A 17007-nucleotide genomic window follows, 5' to 3' on the forward strand; every position below is an offset into this window, starting at 1 on the left:
GCTGTGGGCTGGTCAGCTACCTATGCGTTGTCTATTGACCAAACCCAAACCATACATAGAGAATCTGCCCTATACCACCAAAACCACGCCCTCCGATGAGATTTCTCTCCCTTCTCTGCTCGTTGGGAGTCTTTTCTTTTGATGTGCTTCCTCTCTCTCTCTTTCTCTCTCTCTCTCTCTCTCTCTCTCTCTCTGTGTGTGTCTTTAGCTGTAATAAAGTTTGTTGCTGCCTTCTGTTTCTGAAGTTTTTTTATTGCCTTTTAATTCTTTAACTGGCAGATAAATGAACCAGATCAAGACGCCTAACAATAACCCTACAAGGAGACATGGCTGTGCTTTGTGAACTATATTCTAAGCAGGGGTTAGAGGACTCCTGCCACAGCTCTAGGACCCTAGGTGAGCATACCCTGGCCACGTCACTCATCATTACCACCTTCACTGCCTTCAGCGACCGTCTTACTATTCTGCACTTTCGTTGGTCAAATTGACCCGTGTATATCCATCTTCCCTCTCTTAAGCAGAAGGACTTTGAATTCCTGGAGGGAGAAACAAGAGCTGTGGCCAAATCAGGAGCTGTATATGAAAGCTTCCATTGCTAGAAAGTAATACAATCTTTTGACCCACAGAGCATTATCTCAAGCAGTTCCCATGGGATGAAAACAAACACCATTTGCAGAAGTCAACAAAACGAGACTTGCCAGTCTGCCATTTACTGAGATGATTGACTCTATGTTCTTTTGCTAGAATTCACTTTCCCCAACATTTCTTCTGTTTGCCCCAAATTGGCCAGCGTTTCTCTAGCAGGTTTGCAGAGAAGGTCAAAGGGGCACAGTGTTGATGATGGGTATCTTCCTTTGCTGGTACCACCCTCTAGCTGAAGCCCATTTTATGGATTCACATGACTAAGTCCTGATGGTATCTCTTTGAGGCTGTTGGAGGAACCAGTGTGATGTCAACTCAGCAGTGAAGTCATGGTTACAAGCATCCTTCGTTAAAAAGATAAAAGAGGGACCATGTGGGAAGTCTTACCTATTCTCTTGCAGTTATTTCTGTATTCAATTTCCAAGATAAAAGATGAGTAGCTTTCCACCTACTCTGCGCCCTGCCACAGGCTGTAATCTTCCTGTTGACTTGTAGACGCCTCCAGGATTGTCTTCAAAGGATCCTTGGATGTAGGTCTGGAGTAGGGCTTTAGAGATAGATTCTCTACCCAAGAGAGTCCACACACACAAGAGACTGAGCTGTTCAAATGCATGCTTATATTAACCAGGAATTTTAAAGCAAGAAAAAAGCAAACATTGCTGTAATTAACCCATGTTAAAGGAAAAAGTACAAGATGGGGCAAATCAGCCTGGGGCTGGGCACATAGCCCCACAGAAAGAGAAGATAAAGTGTGTTGCCTAAAGTTACATTTTAAGTTTAACTTGCTGTATTTAAGAGATCTATAAGACAAAAATGCACCTAACCTGTAAGTCCCACTTGCCCAAGGACAGGTAACTTCCTAGAATTACTGGGGCCTCATCGTAAGATAACAAGTCACGTGTTTTCACTTCTGTGAGCTTGCAACAGGAGAGAAGTACATAGGCAGGAAGCACGTCCCTGATTGGATGAAGGTGGGAAGTATGTATCTTTGTGGGTTTGCCTTTAAAAGCCTCTGACTAATGTGCTTGGGCCATACTCTGGCGATCCCAGGTAGGGACCTGGCCAATGCCCATCTTCTGGCCAATATTTAATAAAGCTTGCTTGAAATTTGGCTCAAAAGTTGTGGTAGTGGTATTATTCTCACCCAACGGGATTAACATTCTCTGAAGGTCCAGTGAGATCAGATCATCCACTGAGCTTCTAAAGCTTAACCTTCATGCTGGGACTCTGGGGCTGAAGGGTTGCCTCAGGAGACAGACACTCAGTGTGTTGCAAGGCTCTGAGGTGTGCTTTCAGTTTCACAGATTATAGAGAGTGAACTTCTGTGCCGAGAAGAGCAGCGAGCATCTACAGAGGCCTCCCCTGGCACATCGTTATAATTTTCTGTGACGTCCGGTCTTCTGGGATCTTGATCTGGGACATGAAGGGGTTTGATGGGACCCAGTACTCTCCCATCCAGGGTAAAAAGTGAAACACCGCCAGCCAACCTGCCAGCCAGCCTGCCTGTCCGCCCGCCCACTTGCCGATCCTCATTACTTAGAAAGTTTTGTCCGTCTGTCTGTTTGTCTGTTTTGTGAGTGAGAATGGGTCTGCTTTCTGGGTGCCCATGGTTTTGTGGTAAACATGGGAGCTGAGACAGAAATGGGTCAGGCTGAGCTGAATGTATGAATGGATGGTGGCTACCATGCATGCATTTTGTTTGTGACCGGTTCCTTTTGAGTGTGTAAGCTTTCTGTGTTCTGTGATTATTGATTTTGTTTTTGCTATTTCTGCTGCTGCCAACCTCCACATAACGCTGCTTGCTCTGACTGCTTTGATGGCCAGGGCTCGTGATTTACCTCTGGGTTTCCCGTCACTGGATTCAGTTTAGCAGGGATTCAAATGTCTTTCAGGAGTGGATGACATTAACGTTGTTTTATGCTGTTCCATTTTATTGAAAAGCCGGCTCTGGAGTTGGGCTACATGGCTGCCCCTCCTCCAGACCCAAATATGCTTATTTATTTAAAATATCTCCTTTGTGTCGTATGTCAGATGAGCCACATGACTCTCTGACAGCAAAGCAAAACAAAACAGCCTTTAAAACGTAACTGCCTAAACCCTTTGCTGAGATATAAACCTTATCTCAAGATTTGTAAGTCTGTTATGTGAACTTCCCGTACCACAAGGTTTGTAAGTTTATTGGGTATGTGCAAGTGGCTACAGTTCTGGAGGGAAGGGCACTGTGACTGCGCGTGAGCCAGGCTGTACCTCCAGCTATGAGGAGAAAGGTACCCTGACTGTCATCAGCAAAGTCAGGCTACATCCGAAGCTGTGTTCCAGTAGTGGGTGGTCTCCCGACAGGATGCACCAACCCTGCTCCACCAAAGAGAGAGCCATTACAGCTGAGCTCTGGCCCACTTTCCCAAGAGAGTCTCCCAGCAGAGGTGTCCATTGCTTCTTCCCAGCAGAGATTCTGCTCCTGTCCTTCGAAAGAAGCTCTCACCCAAAACTCATTCAAGAGAATTATTTGGGAAGGAGGAATCCAGGAGAGCGGTTGCCTCTGCCAGGGTGGAAATGGGCAACTGAGCAGGCACAGGGCTGATATGGGGCTTCTTAGGGGCGGAGTTTTCCCAGGAGAAGATTTCGGGGGTGGGGATTGGTCAGATTTCAATCCCCTGAGCTTGGGCAAGCTCAGAGATTGGCTAGATTTCATTCTTAGGGGTTGGTTGGTTTTGTGCTCAGGGATTGGCTGGTTTCATGCTCAGTTGATCGGGGCCAGGGTGTGTTTCTTTCTCTGGCTCTGGTTTTAAAGTCAGGGTGGGTTTTTTTTTTTTTTGGCTGGTCCTTTTACCCTACAGTATGGTTAAAAATGTGTAACAACAACAACAAAAAAATGTTAACTTAAAACTTGTAACATGGGATTTGATAAAAATCTATGCTTAGGTAATCATAAAGGAACCATGTGTCATGACATCATCTTGAGGTATAAAAACATGTGGCTTGGGTGCATCTTAGCTCCTCCTCCTTCTGGATGGAGGCAGCCACATGACTGGCAGCCATCTTTGCTAGGATTGGAGGGGGTGGATGCCATGTAACTTTACCGCCATCTCGATTAAAGGTGACCACATGGTGTAAACCAACTAAGGAGGCAGCAACAGGTCTCCAAGATATTTTGGATTAGGGTAGATTTTTGTATAATTCTTGTTCTGAAAATAAATTCATAAAATCAAAGTTTATGAAAGAAAGGATTTACAAGCAATGCTTGTTTAATAAGGTATTAAAGCACTATCTCTATGCATTTATGTATAAGAATGTAGCTTGTGCTAGCAGTCTAACTTTGTAATGTAAGAGTCACCAGGGTGGTATTGGTTTTAAAGGCATGGATGCTCCATGGAGAGCACCCGAGGCCTGGCACTGGCACTGTGTGAGGGCCGGAGTTCCCGGAGAGCTCAGGAAAGGCTGTTGTAAAATGCAGTCCAGTTGCAGTGGGGGCCCCAGCAGCTTTGGAGATGCCAGTGCCATGTGATGGCCACCAGGAGCAACAGCTGCAATAAAATGGAGCGGGCTGTGGCCTAGAAGACAAGGTGTGCCTGCTGTAGTGGGTGGGGCCAGAGAGATGACCTGGGCCCTTTGGGGAAGCCCAGCGGGTTCTCAGTGAATCTTAAAATCAAAAGGGTACCTTATTTTTAACATTGTAGGAGCCCAGAGTTGAGAGACTTCAAACTTCTTTAGAAATAACTTTTGCAGCTCTTTAGAAATTTAAATTTAAAAAACTGGATTTTTTTTTTTTTTTTAAGGAACAGCGTTTTTAATCTTTAAATTTATAAGGGCATGAAGCATTTTAAGTTTATAAAATGTTTTATGTTAAGGCATCTTTGTTAACATGTAATCTTAAATAAATAAACAAATATTAAAGAGTTAGGGCCACAGGCATGAGCACCAGACACTAAACATCAAAAACTGAGATGTTCCTATCTCATGACACAGCAAGACAATGACCCAAGTAAGCAGTCTGGTAAAGAGCCTATAGAATGTCTTTCCTTACCTGAGGTCTATGCAGGCTAACAGAAGCTGGCTTAAAAATGTATGTCTAATCTATGTTTAATCTCTTTTCCTTTAATAACTTTGCTAAACTTTAGTTATTTTGATAAACTGAGTCAAAAAAGAAACTGTGCTATTCTGTAATGGTGTACTATAAAAGAATGAAATTGATGACTACCTTAAATGCCATCCTAGAGCCTTCATCCAGGAGCTGATGGGAACAGAAGCAGACACCCACAGCTAAACACTGAGCTGAACTCCTGGAATCCAGTTGCAGAGAGAGAGGAGTGATGAGCAGAGGGGTCAAGACCAGGCTGGAGAAACCCACAGAGACAGCTGACCTGAGCAAGTGGGAGCTCATGGACCCCAAAAGGACAGCTTGGGAACCAACATAGGACCAAACCAGGCCCCCTGAACGTGGGTGTCACCTAGGAGGCCTGGGGCCTCTGGCAGTGGAACCAGGATGTAACCCTAGTGCATGAACAGACTTCTGGAGCCCGTTTCCCATGGAGGGATACTCCCTTAGCCTAGAGACATGGGGGAGGGTCTAGGCCTTACCCCAAATGATTTGGCAGATTTTGATGATCCCTCATAGAAGGCCTCACCCTCCCTGGGGAGTAGATGGGGTACAGCATGGGGGAGTTGGTAGGGGGCATGGGAGAGGGAGAGTGAACTTGGATTAAGATGTAAAATAAGATTGTCTCTAATTTAAATAAAATTTATTTAAAAATTTTAAAAACTATCCATTTTCTTAAAAGAATGAAATGTAAAATTGCCAGTCTCTCCATGAACTGTGTTTATGATTTAAAGTTTTATTTTGATATTGAAAGAGCTTCAGTTCAGAAGTTGTTATTTTTTAAGGCAAATTTACCAAAGATAAAGCTGTAAAGTCCTAAGCTACTAATTTATTGTAAATTGTTAAATTAAGAAATGCAAATTAATGGTCAGTCACCTCTTGAAGGATAAAATTCTTCAGTATTCTCAGAATTATGCTATAGCCATGCCAGGTTCAAATGTAATTCATTTACAATGGAAATCTTGTTTTAGCCTCTTACATGTGTTTTCAAGGTTAATCCTAAAGTGAGTATGTTGCAGAATATTAATTTAAGATGTGTTACATTTTTTTTTATGTTGTGGAATAATTGTTTAATGATGGGAAGATGAGTTTTATTCTTTTATGTTGCATTTGTTTAACCCTGTGAAACTGTGTTACTTTGCCTATCTAAAACACCTCATTAGTCTAATAAAGAGCGGAACGGCCAATAGCAAGGCAGGAAAAGGATAGGCAGGGCTGGCAGGCAGAGAGAATAAATAGGAGGAGAGACTTGGGAAGAAAAGATCAAGAAAGGAGAAAAGGAAGAAGACTCCAGGGGCAGCCACCCAGCTACACAGCAAGCCATGGAAGAAAAAAGAAAACAAGACAAGACAAAACAAACCAAAACACTAGTAACTAAAAACAGAGTTTGTGTGGCTCAGATACACTTAACAGGTTATGGTTCCCAAACTCTTCTGAGATTTATTGAATTTGTTGAATTAGCCCTTTAAAATGTTTAATGGGAAAACTTTCCCATATTACACAGAAATGCCAGCTCCTGGCAGTGACCCTAATGTCATTAAAGAAGATTATGGGGCACAGACAATACCATCTGGATTGTTGTCAGGCTGACCACTGGGCAAACTGCCCATGCCTCGACCTCCACAAGGACCCTGCTCAAACTGTGGACAAGCAGGGCCCCAGAGACAAGGTGGGCTGGTCCCCCATGCTCCTCCTCCACAGGAAAGCCTCCGAGGTCTCCTAGGCCTGGCAGCAGAAGACTAATGTTGCCCTGGGACCTCTGTCCCCAAGTAAGTCATAGAGACCATGGCAGCCTAGGGTAACTGTCTAGGTAGTGGGTAAGTCTCTGTCATTTGAACAGATATAGAGGCTATTTGGATTATACTTCCTGCTATAATTGGTCTTTCTCAGATCTCTGATGGTGTTAATGGCTAACCAACTTGGTCAGTTTGGCAGTACCAGGCAACAACCAGCTCCTTCCTCAAGGCTGCAACCACTTTGTTGGTTGATTTCATATAATCAGGCCTTGCTTTTTCTGTAGCTACTAGGACTCTTGTTGAGAAAAGCAGGCATGTTAGCCTTGCTAACTAGCTTCATGTTAAAAGATAAAAGGTTACACATGTAACTTTTTACTATTCCTTTATTTCAAGGGACTTCCTTTGCAATGACTGCTCTCAGCAATCAAGCACTAGTATTTTATGAACGATAAATGATTAGCTAGAAAGAAAATATTTGAAGTTTGTGTAAGTTACAGTCATCTAAGAAAGTAATTTCTGAGAATGCGAAGGCTTAAGTAAGTTCTGAAGGTCTGAGGAAGTGATTTAAGGTACATGAAAATGAGAAATATTTCATATTTCTTTCCCATTCTATGCCATAGTAAGATTTCAAAAGTTCAGAGTTTTAACATTCATCAATGGGCTACTATTACTAGTACTGCGACTACTGTTATCAATAAAAAGCTCAAGATTTTAAATTCCCTTGGTTGTCATCTAAGAATAGACTTAAGGGTGCTTTTCATCAGGCTAAAACCATCTTAGTCAAACCTAAATATCTAGCCCTCTGGACAGAGGAAAACTGTTCATGCTTTTTAACCCAAAGCCCTGGCTTTGCTGTGACTCAGAGGTGTGCATCTACTCCAGCTGTTTTATAGATACCCATTAGCTGCTTTTTCTACAATGTGGGTTTCAGTCCAGATTACCAACAGTGTCTGTATTAAGATTTATATTGCTGTGAAGAGACACCATGACCATGGCAACTCTTATAAAGGAAAGTCATTTAAATGGAATAGCTTGCATTTTTAGAGGGTTAGTCCATTATCACCATGGTGCCACATGGTGGCATGCAGGCAGACGTGGTGCTGGAGAAGGAGCTAGAGTTCTACATCTTGACTTGCAGTGAAGAAGAAGTGGTCTGATACACAGAGCAGTATCTTGAGCAAATGTGAGACTTTGAAGTTCTGCATTGATACACTGCCTCCAACAAGGCCATGCCTCCTAATAGTATCAATCTCCTCTGGGGCCATTTTCTTTCAAACCAACACAATATATAAAATTTCTATCATGTTTTGCAAACAAACAAACAAAAAAATTCATGTATGCTGCAGGGAGTTGAGGGAGTCATAAGATTTGAATCCATATATTTCACAGGTCAAATGGACTCCAAATAAGTACAGACTATGTTTCCTTATCTGTCTATTCCTGAGGGTGGGATTTCTCTCCAGGTCTTGGGACTCCTTCCATTCCCCAATTTCAGGACTATGGGCCTGGAAGTTCCAAATGTAAGATTGTCCTTTAAGTTCCTAAACTTTAGCTTCCGTCCCTAGTCTATATCTGTCTCAACAGATTTCCACTCGCGTGACAGACAGACACCATCCAGGAAACAGCTGCTGACTACAACCTGCTCCAAAGGACTGCCAGCCCTGGTGTGCTTGCTCCCTGTCTCTTCAGCTGGCTCAGCTGGCCCTTGACAACAACATCCTAGTTTCAGCAGGAAGTAGCTACAGAAGGCAATGTCTCACCCCATGTCTTCAACCAGGCTGGAGTGTTAGAGCAAAAGGAAACTCCCTGGCACAGTGGAAGAAATGGCTATTGGTACCAGGGAAGGCACCTGTTAAAACCAATCAGATCCAGACCTATCAACAGGGAGATCCATTGGCTGAAATAGTTCTACAGTATGACAGGGCTCTTGATCTACTCTGTGTAGAACTAGGAGGTGATGGTTTGGTTTTAAGGGATAATTATTGTTTCTATACAAACCATTAGGGAACCCTTAGAGATAATCTATCTGTACTCAAAACCAAAACTAAAACAAACAAAAAACATCACAACTAAGGGGACCTCCGGTAAAATAAATACTGGTCCCCATTCTTATTGTGAGGCTCCTCTTAGATGCCAGCCTCTACAGGACCTCTGACCCTTCTGTTTCTGCTAATTACTATAGGCCCATGCATCATTAACACCTTAACAAGATACATAAATTTCCATTGGAGTGCCATTAAACTGATGGCCATTAGATCCCAATATGAATAGGCACCCACTGTAGAATCAACTGTTTTTAATTCAGGATACTTTCAAGGTATGGTGGCTTAAAGTTATGTTTTAAGTTTCAATTATTGTGCTCAAGAGATCAGTAAGACAAAAAGGCATCTAACTTGTAAGACCCACTTGTCTGATGTGAGGTAATGCTCTTCTTCACTATGACTATTTGCCACTCATATTGGGTCAATCAAACGCTGATTGGCCAGTAGCCAGGCAGGAAGTATAGGAGCTACCAGACTAGGAGAATTCTGGGAAGAGGAAGGCAGAGAGTGAGTCGCAGCAGACACAGAAGAAAGGAGATGAGAATGCCAAGCCACGTGGCTAAACATAGATAACAATTATGGGTTAATTTAAGTTGTGAGAGCTAGGAAGTAATAAGCCTGAGCAATAGGCCAGACACTGTCTCTGTGTGTTTATTTGGGAGTAAACAGCTGTGGGACTGATCACGACAGAACTCCTGTCTATACTTGTCCAAACCTGGAATGCCAGGGGACTGCTGTTCATGTAAGATAATAAGCCATGTGTTTTCACTTCTGTAAACAAGGTTGGTTGTACCAGCTGCACAGGATATGCTTGGCCACTCACAGTGGGGAGGTACATAGGCAGGAAGCATGTCAGGATGTGTGCTTGCCCCTGATTGGACGAAGGAAGGAAGTATTTAGCCTTCTGGGATTTGCCTTTATAAGCCCCTGACTAATGTAGTTTGGGCCATACTCTGGGAATCCCAGGCATGGATCTGGCCAGTGTCTATCCTGGCCAGTATTTAATAAAGCTTGTTTGAATTTGGCTCTAGCTTTGTAGTTGTGATCTTATTTTCACCCAGTAGAATACACGAAACACTAGGCTCCTCATGCTAGAAGTCCCCAGGGAGAGCACCCTGCTTCTGCACGACAGCACCCTGATTATTAGCTTTCTTCCCTCTTCTGACTCCCTTCTTCCTGTTGAGATTTGAATGTGAAATGTGCCACACAGCCCTGGGTGTCTGAACTCCTGGTTTCTAGCTATAGGTATTCCAGGGAAGGTTGGGGAATCTTCAGGAGGTGGTGGCGGCTTGATGGACATAGTGGGTTCACATGGGTGCTGGCCTTGAGAGCTCTGAGGTTGGCCTCACTGGTTCATTCTATTCTGCTTCCTGAGTATGGGTGTCATGTGCCCAGCACCCTCTTCCTCCTGCTGACATGCTTCATCACCCTGTGGTAGACTGTGTTCCCTCAAACTGTGAGCCAAAGAACCTCCCTGAAGTTCCTTCTTGACAGACATTGCTTTTTTCAACAAGGAGAAAAGTAAAAATATACCTCCCTGCTCCCTCATACTGTTCCGTAATTACCTCCCACATAAACTACTTGCACTTAGCTCCTGTTTCAATTTTATGTTGGAGACACTGATAGGTCAAAAGGGCAACACACTAGCAAGTTGGTTTTTTTTTTTTTTTTTTTTTTTTTAAGTATAAATGCTGTTGGCCAGTCACTATCCGCTAGTTCTTATCAGCTAGCTCTGTCTTAATTATTAACCCATTTCTATTAATCTAAGTATTTCCACATGGTCTCATCTTACTGGAAAGTGGGCCCAGACCTCTGTTCTCCAGTCTCTACACGCTGACTCCTGGAGGCATTTTTTTGTATGTGTAGTCATAATAATTGGGGGACAGGCTACTAACAGCATGTAATGAATAGAGGCAAGGAATGTGGCTTATTATGATTCTTTTAAGAAACTGTCAGAACAAAGAAAGATTCTGTTGAAGTCCAGCCTGGTGTACTGATTAGGTTGTGGAAGTTAATTACAGGAGCATGGGCAGCACCACTGGGAAGAGAGCCGTGGGCAGCTATCCCCCAGAGTAGCCTTGTTCTGGTCATTTATTTACCCCTGCAGCGTGAGGACTGGACTCTCAGGGAGGAACTCCTCCCAAGGATCTCATGGGAGCCCCATGAGCCCACCCACCTCTGTGGAGGCTGCTAACAGGTCTGTTACATAAGGGTCCCTGTGAGACGTCATGGTGCTTGAGTCAAGATGGGAAGGAGTATGCACAACTCAGAGGAAAGTGACACACGGCTGCAAAACTACAGTGCATAGCACAGTCCACACGGATTCCCAGGCCTCAAGTGCCAACCACACCCACGAGCGGGAGACCATGGCTCAACGTACCCAAGGCTCAGAGTTCACACCCTCAGCTCAACTCATTACCTCAGAAACCAGGCAATGCTGATTTTGGAAGACAAGCTCACATAGATGGCCATCTAGACCACTGCAGTTTCCTCTCTGTTGCAATGAAACACGGATTATTTTTTTGGGGGGGGTGTCATGGCCGTCCTGCCCTGAGCTACATGTGAGGAAAAATGTGGCTGTGGAAGAGGGACCAAAGGTGATGCTGGCTTAGGACAGCATGGAGCACTGCTGGCGGATGATGTGCAGTCACCACGGAGGCCCCAGCGGCCGGGAACTAGTTATGAAGATTTCCAGACACTCGTGCTTAACCGCTGAAGTACAACTAGACTTGTGCACTGGGAAGCTGGGGGGAAATCTCAATAAATAACATTCTTGCTTAGAGTTCAGTCTCCAGACCCACATGGGAACAGTGAGCAAGGTGGTGTAGGTGGGAACCGACAGGTGTGTCTCTGGGCTCCTGACCAGCTGGTCTGCCTAGCCCAGGTACTTAGCTCCAGGCTAAAAAGAAACCCTCTCTCAAAGGAGGTGAACCCTGAGAATAACCCTTGAGGTTATCCACTGGCCTTCATACACCTACAATACATGCACCGATAAGTAAGTTAAATACAACCATGTTGGGGTTTATTATCTTAGTTGCTGTCTCATTGCTGTGGTAACACACCCTGACTAAAGCAGCTTCATGAAGAACATGGATAGAAGTTTCTGTTCTGTCGGGTCCCACAGCAGTTTACCCCCAAATAAATACACAGAGGCTTACATTAATTATAAGTGGTTTAGCTAATGGCCAAGGTGTCTTATTGATTAGCTCTCTCTTATTTATTAACCCATTTCTATTAATCTGTGTATCTCTGCATGGTCTTGGCTTACCAGTGATGCCCAGACCTCTTGCTCTCTCGGCAACTACATGGCATCTGCTCTGGCTACTGCTTTCTGCCTTCCCTCTTCCCAGAATTCTCCTAGTCTAGTAGCTGAGTCTACTTCCTGCCTGGTTATTGAACAATCAGCCATTTATTCATCAACCAATAAGAGAAACATATATTCACAGCATACAGAAGGATATCCCTCATCAGAAGGAAGGTTTTATTTTGGCTCACAGTTTCAGAGGGGAGTGTATCTCTAATAATAATAGTAATAATAAACAGAGATAGATATTGGGGCTCAAGCTGAAGATCAGAAAAGAAAGCTCTTAACAATACCTCAGACTAAAATGGGTGATCCTGTCCCCATGTATCCTCAGATTCCAATGCTCTCCACAAAATCTCAAACTACATGTTCCTGACTCCTCTCGATTTATATTCTTTTTCCCACCCAGCCATATCACTCCTCCCTAGTGCTGGGATTAAAGGTGTGTGATCAAAAGTGCTGGGATCAAAGGTGTGAGCTCTGTTTCTCTTTTAGAAAGATTTGCTCTCATATAGCCCAGGATTAGGATGTAGCAAAATTTCAAACCTAGTGTGTGCGAACAAAGCATCTGTGACTGTTAAATAATTAACATAAAGAGAAATTCCTCTCTGCACCAGGGCTGAGGACCCACCAATCAAAGTCTCCAATTTGTAGAAATGCAAATCAGTTTCAAAGGACAGAGCCAAAATTGAATGTCGCACTGAAGGCAAAAACAACTGCCTACCATTGTTTTCCCAGATACAGCATCAAAGACTCAGAGAAGCTGCTCAACTGTGGTCCAAGGCAAGCTAGACTGCATGTCAGTCTGGTAATGGGATTTAGCAATGCAGCAAGTATGCCAGAAACAAATGTGAGGGAGTCAAGGAGGCTTGTACTAAGGTTCTAGAAATCCACAGGGTCAAGCCAACCTGCCAGGTGACTCTAAGAAGCCACTGCATGAAGCTGGGAAGGTGGACCCGGAATTGTAATGGAGACTTGCTAAGGAATGCTGCAGGCACAAAGTGTGGCCATGCCCAAAGGTTATGCGTGCTTCATCTATCTACTAAGAGCTAGAGGAGGAGGGCTCCCGAGGATGGGGAGGGGGTGCTGAATTATTCCATCTTAATGCCAGATATGAAACTGCAGGCTTTGGCATTTGCTTTGCTGGATTTTGGCCTCAATTTGGTTCAATCTGTACCCCAATTCCTCTATTTTAGGATGGGATCATTTACTCTGTACTGACGTATAGTAGAAGTAAATTTAACTTTAAAAAAACAAACAAACAGCTCATAGTTAAGAGATTGTCTCAGTAGACACTTTACACTTACATTTCTGAACAGCTAAATAGGACTAGCAAGCTGGCTTGGCTCTGCCAAGCCTGACCATCATGAGTTTGATTTCTGGACCAGCTTGGTAGGAGAGACTGACTCCCACAAGTTATCCTCTGACCTCTATGTGTGTGCTAGTGGTGTATACACACTAAGTAAACACATGAACAAACAAAGTAGAAACGGAGAGGAGGGCTAAAGGCTTCTGCATTGTGACATGAACATGAGACTTCAGGGCTGAGAATAGAACGTTAAAGTTTAAAGTGATGTGTTCGGGTGTCAAGGTGACAAGAAGGAATTCGTGACGGCTCTCCCACACTGTCAGTTTGACGGAATTTAGGAGCAAATGGGAAGCACACCTCTTAGTGTACCTGTGAAGATATTTCCAGAGAGTTCTGACGGAGGGGAAAGGGCCCACCAGGGGTATGGGTGGCACCCTGGGCTGGGCGTCAGACTGAACACAAAGGAGAAGATTGGATCACCAGCCTTCATCTCTCTCTGCTTCCTGGCTGTGGACGCAACGTGACCAGCTGCTTCATGATGTCCCCAAGATTGACTGTCCTCTCAACTGTGAGCCGGAAGAAATGCTTCCATCCCTAAATTGCCTTGGCCAAGAGTTTCGTCACCACAAGGGGAAAAGTAAAGAACACACAGAGGTTTGTAATTAGTTGAGAGGCAATTATGAATTACATAATTAGCTCTTAGGAAGTCTCCTCTTCTTACTCTTTCAGAAATGCCTCCATGAATTTGTTCTGCTTCCAGATGAAGTTTAACTCAGCCTCTAAGTACATGAAAATTGCCGGTGTTGGTGGCACACATCTTTAATCCCAGCACATGGGAGGCAGAGACAGGTGAATCTCTGTGAGTTTGAGGCCAGCTTGGTCTACAGAGTGAGTTCCAGGACTGTCTCCAAATTTACAGAGAATCCCTGTCTCAAAAATAAAAAAAAAAAAAAAAAAAAAAAGGAAGAAAGGGTCTGGTTATATAAATCAACTAGGGAGACTTCAGCCCCACCTCCCCCACCACACACACACACACACACACACGAACAGAAAGTGCCTACACATTCTGTATTCAGGTATGAACAACCTGAGCAGCAGATAAGATGCCCAACTAGGAGGGAGAGCTCGGCCGTTTTAGGCTAGGCTCACAAAAAGAAATATAAGAATCTCAACTACTGTTTCTACAGCCTTTCTTCCTCCCAGGTTTTCTGATTGTCGTTCTTGAGAGTCTGGGTTAGTTTCAGGGACCGTGTTCTCCTCCTCTTTATTTTATTTATTTTTACTTTTTAAGAGTTCCTCATTTTATTTTGTGTATGAATGCTTTGCACGCAAGCATGTACCTGTACCACATGCATGCCTCATGCCTGAAGAGGTCAGAAGAGGGCATTGTATTCCCTTGATCCGAAGTTAAAGATGGTTTCGAACCACCATGTGAGTGCTGGAAATCGAACCCTGGTCCTCTGAAAGTGTAACACATACTTTCCACCACTGAGCCGTCTCTCCAGCCTCCTCAGCTTTATTTTTTTGATCTGTCTTAAGTGTACTTACTATTTTTTTTTTAATTTTATATCTTTAAATATTCCTATAATGTGTATATACCATTATTACAATCAAATAAATAGATATTAAATTTTTTTTCTTGGTACTAGCTTCAGGATCAGTATGCTGTGTTCTTACTGACTTCTCTAACAAGTCCCTGAACTCCACTGGTTAATCTTAATTTCAATGGGATTGAGAAATACCCAGCAGGTAAGCATGTCTTTGAGGCTGTTCCCAGGGCTGATGAGGTCCCAAGGGCTTTGTCCCAATGAGTGAACTCATCCCTTGATGGTGAAAGGCATTCTGCTGGCCTGCCCCTGTCACCTGGCAGAATGCACTCGGCTATACCCTGGTGAGCCCAGGCTTCCATGGAGGTGCAAAGGACCCCTTTAAGAGAAAGACCCCGCCCCCACTAACGGTCTTTTGCTTGTTCACCTCTCTCTGCTCTCTTCTCTTTCCTGCTGTTCCCCCAGCTCAGACCGGACTTTTCCCATCTTCCTCTTCTCTCCCGTCCTCTCTCTGCTCCTGGCTGGCCAACACCTACCCCTCCTTTTGCTCCCTTTCCCCATAAACTCCATGTGGGTTTGTTGAGTTTTGTGGCCCCTGTTTCATCACCTGCAGCAGCTGCAGCAAAAAAAACAACAAGAGCAACACATTCTTCTCTGTTTCTGTCTGGTATTTCAGTTACAGCAAGAGAAACTGGGTATGATGGCTCACGCTTTTGATCCCAGCACTTGAGAGGCAGAGGCAGGCAGATCTTCATGAGTTCAAGGACAGCCTGGTTTACAAAGAGAGTACCAGGTTAGCCAAGGCTACACAAGTGAGAGCCCAACTAGACAAACAAACAGACAGAAAAAAACTTTTAAAGAGAAAACACGACGATGCCATGCATTCAAGGGTTCCTTCATGTGCAGCGCAGAGCTAGCATTTTACTCTTTTGGTGTTCATATCTAGTGGTGTCAAGAAAGCTATCGGTGAGAGAGAGAGCTGAAGCTCACTTGTCTGGGGCCATGTGACAAGTCCACAGAGGGGGACCGCGACCCAAAGCTCACTGCAGTGAAGGCTGCCTGTGCTTGGCTCGAGTCCCAGACAGCGAGAGTGATCATGTGCTGGACCTTGGTCCCCATCATGGTGAGGTGAGATGGATCTAGTGCAAGGTGGCTTGGTCACAGGACCTCCACCCTCAGGAAGCGCCGAGGCTGATTTCTCGGAGTGAGTTCTTGCTAGAATGAATTCTAATGGAAGGCCAGTCTATGGTGTGCTGGTCATTCCTGTAGGTAGCAGCTTCCCTTTCTCTGTTACCTTGTCATGTTGCAGTGGGGCTGGGGATGGTGGGTGGGAAGGACAACTTGTCACAGGCTAAATAGCCAGGGCCACCTAATCTTGGAATCTGGCATCTAAATACGAGCCAGGCAAACCTCTTCAATTTATAGAGCGCCCAGCACTGGGCATCATTATAAACATAAAGCAGATGATTGTGCCCTTTAGCATCACTGGTCTGGGCATTCCTCTGCCAGCCTCGGCCATTCTCCCCTGGAGGGATTTCTCTTGTCCTGGAAGATCCAAAAGTAGAAGGAAGCCAGTGTCCCTGGCAACAGTTCTCATTTGATGACAGATGGGTATGGGCGTTGGAGGATTTAAAGCTAGCTTCTCACTCTTGGTTGGGTGACTTAGAGGTTCGTGTTTTCCCTTCCTGTCTTCTTGTTTCCCTCCCCCACCTTCAATTCCAGTGACCACCCCCACCCCACCCCCACCAGATTTCCTGTACTCACATTCTTGTCTCAGGATTATTTTCCTGGATTTTACACCAGAACAGCTCTGCTCCGGGCAACGCTGTCACATGGAAAAGACCAAGTTCTTGGCACAAAGGAGATTTATTTGCCCCAGAGGGGCAGAGGGAAAGGAGTAAAAGTCAAAGACAGGAGATAGAGGTTGAGGGAGAAGGGAAGGGAACTAGGGAAAGGGGACGGGTTATTTGTGGCAGATGACAAAGTATGGCCTCTGGATAGAGCAGACAGGTATGTCCCGTAGGAGAATGGTAGTAGGATATATATAAAGGTACAAGGGGAAACCCTGTGTTAGGAAGAGGTGCTTAATTTTAATTGGGCATGTTAATTAGGTGAGCCAAAAGGAGCTTTTGATTGCTGAGGGGCAATCCTTCTATAGCTGGACCTTGTTAGGCAGCCTTAGGAGGAGGGATTGGCCAAATAAGGGAATGAACCTTGGGGGCTAGCTTTAGGAATGCAATCTATCGTTTTCTTAGCAAGACCAGCAGGGCTAGTATGCCTTCAGCTGTCATGAAATTGGACATAAGCATGGCAGAAAACACTAGCTGAAAT

This window comes from Phodopus roborovskii, unplaced genomic scaffold (assembly GCF_943737965.1).
Source record: "Phodopus roborovskii unplaced genomic scaffold, PHOROB, whole genome shotgun sequence".
Taxonomy (NCBI): Eukaryota; Metazoa; Chordata; class Mammalia; order Rodentia; family Cricetidae; genus Phodopus; species Phodopus roborovskii.